We start from the raw sequence: 6,708 nt of genomic DNA on the forward strand, positions 1-6,708 counted from the left end.
TAACCAACTAATCCAAAACCGACATAAGATCTTTATAAGTAATATTATATCTTACTATTGTCAGCTATTAATATGAAGTGAGTCTTTAACTATTAGCTTGACCTTTTAGCTAAAACGGTTCCATGATATGGTATCAGAGCCAGCGTGACCAAGTGGTTCAGGGTTCAATTCCTGACAGCCCCATTTGTTGAGTTATTTGCAGAACATGGTAATATGGGTCTGTGTTGTCACGCTTCAAGCCCAAGTGTGCTTTCGCGTGTGGGGGTGTGTTAGCTATTAATATGAAGTGGGCTTTTAACTATTAGCGTGAGCTTTTAGCTAAAACGGTCTCATGATAACTATATCCAAAACCTGATTACATGCTTTGACACGATTGTGACACATAATTTTGTATGGGTTGAGTTAAGGTTGACTCATTTGACAATACCTCGATAATTGATATAATCCAAACACAATATTTTAGTTTTTGTTTGTTTTGTTTTTTTGGCACATCACCATACTGATGTGTCACTTTTAAAAATGATTATATAGGTTATACTTTTAAATATATATAGATTTTAAATATATAAATTGTTGGATATATATTTTTTCAATTAATTCACTTTAATTTTATTGAATTATCCACGTTAGTGATAATTAAAACCAGTATAACCACTCAAACGTTTTATAGATTAATAATAAATATTAATTCTACTTAATTTCATTGATGATATTAATTCTCTATTAACCACCATTTAGTTTTTATATTTTGGTAAAATTACTTTTAATTTTGAATAGAAATAAAATAAAAGAATTACAATAAACTTATATAATACACCATTGAATGAACTAGATGAACATAATAAGAAGATTCTGAGGCCTAATGAGTTCAGTCTACAATCGACAGATTTTGCCACAATCGACAATCTTCTCCTAGTATACAACAGACGCGTGGAGTCAAATTTTAACCGTATTTATCGAATTATCACAAGAAATCCACAAAATAGAACAAACAAATCGAAGCAGAAGTTTTAGAAGCTAAACAAATTTTAGCAAAGAGATTTTTTTTTCCAGATGAAGCTGCTTCGAATGAGCCAAAAGGGAGACTGTTTGGAAGTTTTCTCAATTAATTCAAGAATTAACTTGCTTAGCCTTTGTTTGGGAGTTTGGAGGTTAATGAAGTTGAGAGTTAAAAGATGTAATGGAAAGGGAAGGGAAGTGGTGGAAAGGAAAGTTAAAAATTAACTTTGTTTGGAAGTTTATAGGATGTAAATGAGGTTAAATGTTTAACTTCGTTTGATAGTTTAAATATGGAGGGGAAATAAGGTTAAATTTACTCTTGAGAGACAACAAATTTTAAAAAACTTTACGTTACTCCCATTAACCCCCAATTTGGAGGTTAAAGTTTGGAGGTTAGAGGGAGTAAACATTTAACCCCATCACTACAAGAAAAACGCGTTTTACCAGCGGAATATTCCGTCGGTGATCTGCCAAATTCCGTCGGAAATCAACGTCACCGATTGTATTCCGCTGTAAAAGGCTCGCTGGTACCGCATACCGACCACAAATCTCTTTCCGTCGGAGATCTATACCGACCAAAATTGGGTCGGAAGATTCCGCTGGTAAATTTCAAACACCGACCAACTATTACCGACCCGAATTTGGCCGGTGAATGTTTCCGGCAGATATTTCCGACCATTTTCCGTCGGTGATTAATATTAAAAATTGAAAAAAAATAATTTTTTTAATTAGTCAATTTATTTGGATTGAAGGGAACTCGTGTATGATATATGTACAAATTTGAGTCTTATGATTCACACAATTACAACTCATAAATTGACCAACCTAATCTAAGCTAGACTTACACCTAATTAATCTGCTCAGAACTTATAAATAGATATGATTGCCATAAATTGAGAGAAGCTAAACAATTCATGTCACAAAAGTTTTCAACAAATAAGTACATATTATAAGAAAAATAAGTTGGGAATTAATAATCCCAACATGATAATGTCTACCTCAATCCATGAATTAAAACAACTACATGTGTTGGGTATGGGTACCTCAATCTGAGCGTGATAATATATATCCATCTTAGTTTGGACTGAATCCGCATCCGCCTCTATAACTCTTCACTGTCATGCTTTCTTCCCTCTCCTTGCACCCTTTGATTGCTGACTGAACTCCGATTATTGACTAACCTTTCAAAAACCTTCAGTGACTATCAAACATAAAGTCAAATTAGTTTTAACCAATGGTTCATCTCAATTTTGTTGTTTATATCTATTGTCTAAACGAACAATTTTATACTCTAAAATTACATGAATCTAAATAAGATTTAGAATACAAGCCTATATAATGAAAAGTTGAAGACTATCAAATGTCGATAAACACACCTATTAAAATATAAAACAAATTATAAAGTAAACACCCATTGTAGAACTGTACATTCCATTAATGCTAAGAAGGCCATTGAATTACATCTATTGAGACTCAGTCACAAGATTATAAGCAGCAAAATAAAAAAAACAGTAACACATTAGGGGTTTACCTTGTTGCAACAAGGTATCATTTTCTTGACACCAAGGGTGAATGCAAGGAGAGCATGCTCGCAGGTCTGTCCATCCTTAGAAATACCAGCTTCAAAACCACCAGTGGTGGAATCAATGATAAGAACTGTGCAGTTAGCTTGAGATGTTCCAGTAATCATGTTCTTGATAAACTCAAGATGTCCAGGAGGATCAATAATGGTGCAGTAGTACGTAGTTGTCTCAAACTTTCACAATGCAATATCAATGGTGATACAGCACTCACGCTCAGCCTTAAGCTTGTCAAGCATACTTGAATGACCAGTAGTGGTAGACTTGCCAGACTCGACATGTCCAATGACCACAATTCTGATGAATTTTCACCTCACCCATTTTAGATATCTACAGTTCATCCAAAACAAAATTAATAACTAAATTCAGTAAAATGTCCCCTGATCACAAATTAAGTCATCAAGGTCTAAAGATGCATTTCTGCACCTCAATTTCCACATCTTCAATAACTCTATATATATTCCTTTTGTCCTTATTGTTTTATAGCATTATATATTAGATAAAGATGCAAGTAAAAGGAGTTTCAAAAAATTGTTTTTGTGTTTCTTATCCTATTCTTCTAGATTTAATTTATATTTATTTTTGGGCTGTGTATTAATTAGTTATATGTGAAGCTTCAATTAATTATATATAAAAAAGTGCTGCTATAACAAAGGCCCTGCTAAATTCTAAATTAAAAGCTAAGCTTGAAAGGATGGACACCAAAATACAACAACTAAATCAAAAGAAACACGAGATTCTCAAACTCCTTCAAGAAGTTGGATCAAATCCTCCTAAAACCTTTGAACCTAAAATTCTTGCAATGCCAAGCACTGCATGATCTGCATCAGCAATACCTAATCCTCCAAAAAGTTTGAACAAAAAATTATACAGGCCGTAATGTCCATTACCTTAAAGAAACTTTCTATAGAATAGGAGGCCGACCAGGGTATTGGAAAGCAGCTTCAACCTGCAACAAATGCGTACAAATAAAAGCTTTTCAGATTGTGAATTCACCGAAACAGAAGGAAATAAAATGAGAAAAGTGCATATGCATTCCATATCCAATTAAGCCTGCAATATTGCAAGACAAAGTCACCTCAGGATCCCATTTAACACAATTAACCTCTCCCTGAAATGTAATTTACACAAATAGTTCAAAAAAATTCAGTAACCATCACAAACTTGAACCCAACTAATCTAATAAACATCTAACAACAGGACTTGTCAAATAACAGAGTAAAAATTTGAAAAAAAAAATTGAGTTTGCTATCACAATCATTTCATGCGTTTGTTTCATAATATAAATTTTATAAGAATATAAACTATAATCTATTGGTTCCCCTGCTTATGAAAGACAGGTTACCTCTATGAGGCAGCTTCCTTAGCACTAAGGCTTCACCTTTAAGTTAAGCACAAGTCATCGGACAAGGTGTGCATCAGGAATATTCTCCATGTATTTGGCTTCTTATTTATTAGTACTTTTAACTTTAATTCATCCAGTGACTTATCCATTGAAAGAAACTGCATTTGCAATCACTGAGCAGAAAGGAAAAACAAAGATGAATTGGTGAGTTTATTATTTGGCATCAGATGGCGTTAAAGAGGGATTATAAGTGAAATTGGACCAAGTACAATAATAAAGTCCGAGAGCAACCCTAGATCTCCGTTTCTATACCAATTATCCTTTTTACCACAACATCCATCATTTCGACAAAATCCAGGTTGAAGTTGAAATATAAATGAATTCCAGCCAACATAAAACAACTAACACAAACACGCAACACCAGAAAAACCAAACAATTACAACCAATGCTCCCAATTTCAAACCATAAAATGAACCTAGACTCTGCAATCAGTCTATTAATCTATTAATGACTACCTTGTTAGCATTTATACACATTATAAGGAAAAATTTATTAAATGAACCTAGAATTTGAAGAGTCCACATCAATAATAAGTACATCAATCCCAGCTCTCTCTACCTTCAGAATCAAATATAAGCTTTGAGTCATAGAAATTTCCTGACATTAATTCCTAAACTTTTTTAAACACGTCAACAATGATAATATTAAGAAAATAATCTGAACTTACTATGTGATAGAGGCATCAGTTTCTTGTAAAAATTAGGCTGCAAGTTCAACTCGAAAAGTAAGAATACATGACCACAATAATATGGCACAACAAAAGATCAAATGAATTAAAAGAGAAAAACACAAGAACTAAATAAAGTAAGAGCATATATGTAAGAAGAATATCACCTTTTACGCACCTAGTGAAAAGTGTCAGCTGAATCTGAAGCTGGAAGTGGATGGAGATGGGGATGCTGCATTAATGGATAGTGGATAAGAGACATATGGAATTGTCTGATGTGGGTAAGAGGAAAGTAACACCAAACACTACTAATACTGGGAAAATAAACCAGAAAAAGGAAAATTAAAATTGAAATCCAAATAGAGGGTAAAGAGTTACAGTGAGCGGCGGAGGTCTTGAGTTGTTCCAGAGCAGAGACGCTGGAAACCTTAGCCAAATGAATATTGGAATCAGATTGAACTGTAGAATCCGTTTGAAGCAGTATCAAAATAAACCCTAAATCCCAGATTAAGGGCAAAATCTCTAAATCCAGTCAAAATTAAAGCAAAAATAAACCAAACCCAATCAAAATTAAGAAGTTAACTCACTTAAGATGAAGACAAATTCACAAAATCTCATCGCTTGATGGCAAAGAGAAGTTCAAATACAACTTCTGAGTAAATCGAACTCACCAATATAAAGCATACCAACTTGTTGACTTTGGGTTTCAGAGAAAAAGATGAGAGGGGTGGCTGGTACTGAGAAATTGGTTTGAGAGAGAAAGAGGAGAGAGAGGGATGACAAGGAGAAGAGGTGTGAGAAAGAATTCGAACTAAAGTGGCTTGAGAGTGCTGAATCTTTTTCAATATCATAGACATGGGCGGGAGAATAAAAATGAAAGTAGAAAAAAAGAGCGGGCCTAAAATTTGTTTCCTCCTTTTTCACAAAAATAAAATATTTATCATACCGATGGAATTCGGTCGGTATGATAAATTTTTCCCCGGCGAATTCACCAGCGGAAAGTTTTACCAGCGGTTACGCTGGTGAGATTAGAAATCACCGATGGAAATTAAATTCTGCTGCTGTTCCGCTAGTAATCTACAGCGGAAATCAATCCGCTGTTATTCCGCCGGTGATTAGCAGCGGAAATTAGTCCGCTGGTAAATCGCAATTTTCTTGTAGTGCATTAATCTCCATTTACTCTCAAAAAATAACTCCCAAACAAGATTAACTTAAGGGTAAATTACAAAACTAGGTCAAATGAGAGGCACATTTACATATTTAACCCATTTACTCAACCTACTACATATCTAGACTGTTTTTATGTGACTTTCTCATAATACCCTCAATATTTATACGTGGTTGTCTTCCTCCTGTCTGACTTCGCAGAAGTTAGCATATGCGAAGCCTGCGAAGCTAATATGCAAAGCCTGCGAAGCTAATGTTTGGTTTAGTTGATGATTTTAATTAGCATATGCGAAATCTGCGAAGCTAATGTTTGGTTTAGTTGATGATTTTAATTAGCATATGCGAAGCCTACGAAGTGAATATTTGGTTTAGTTGATGATTTTAATTAGCATATGCGAAGTCTGAATGTGTTTTTAACAAAATTCGCTAAGTGGTATATAACAAAAAATGGCAAACAACAACGGATTCTAACATTAAAATCATAACATTATCAAAATTATTTAACAAAAAAATCAGAACATAAATGAATACATCAACAATCATTCAGTGAGATTTATAGAATTAGGCATTTTCTCTGCGTTTCCCAATCTTCCGCCTCACGGAACGAGGTTGTCGTTCGCCCTAAAATCCCCCTCTTTCTTCCCTTTTCTATGTTGTTCGCCTTCTTCGTCGTCTTTTCTCTCACGTTCACCTTTTTCTACCATCTGTTCGCCTTCTTCCTCTTCTTTTCTCTCACCGTTCACCTTCTTCTACCGTCGTTCACCTTCTCTCACCGCTGTTCGCCCTAAAACCGCCCTCTCGTCCTTCCTCTACCGACGTTCGCTTACCTTTTCTCTCACCAGAGTAGGAGTTGCTGGAGAACGCCGTCAAACAATAACGGATTTTGCAT

The 6,708-nt window shown here is 34.6% G+C and overlaps 1 long non-coding RNA gene across 3 annotated transcripts; it reads right to left on the bottom strand.

Annotated features, from left to right (window-relative positions):
- Nucleotides 1-1,892: 1,892 nt before the first annotated feature.
- Nucleotides 1,893-5,449, bottom strand: LOC136223856 (uncharacterized). Of its 3 annotated transcripts, none has more exons than XR_010686168.1 (8): nucleotides 5,240-5,449; nucleotides 5,031-5,111; nucleotides 4,820-4,884; nucleotides 4,653-4,689; nucleotides 3,961-4,097; nucleotides 3,470-3,528; nucleotides 2,531-2,909; nucleotides 1,893-2,200 (listed from the first exon to the last, which is right to left on the bottom strand). It is a non-coding gene; the product is annotated as an uncharacterized lncRNA (long non-coding RNA). The 3 variants fall into 3 exon arrangements; XR_010686167.1 differs by having other exon boundaries at nucleotides 3,925-4,097; XR_010686166.1 differs by lacking the exon at nucleotides 3,961-4,097.
- Between the last annotated feature and the right edge of the window lie 1,259 nt (nucleotides 5,450-6,708).

This window comes from Euphorbia lathyris, chromosome 3 (assembly GCF_963576675.1).
Source record: "Euphorbia lathyris chromosome 3, ddEupLath1.1, whole genome shotgun sequence".
Taxonomy (NCBI): domain Eukaryota; kingdom Viridiplantae; phylum Streptophyta; class Magnoliopsida; order Malpighiales; family Euphorbiaceae; genus Euphorbia; species Euphorbia lathyris.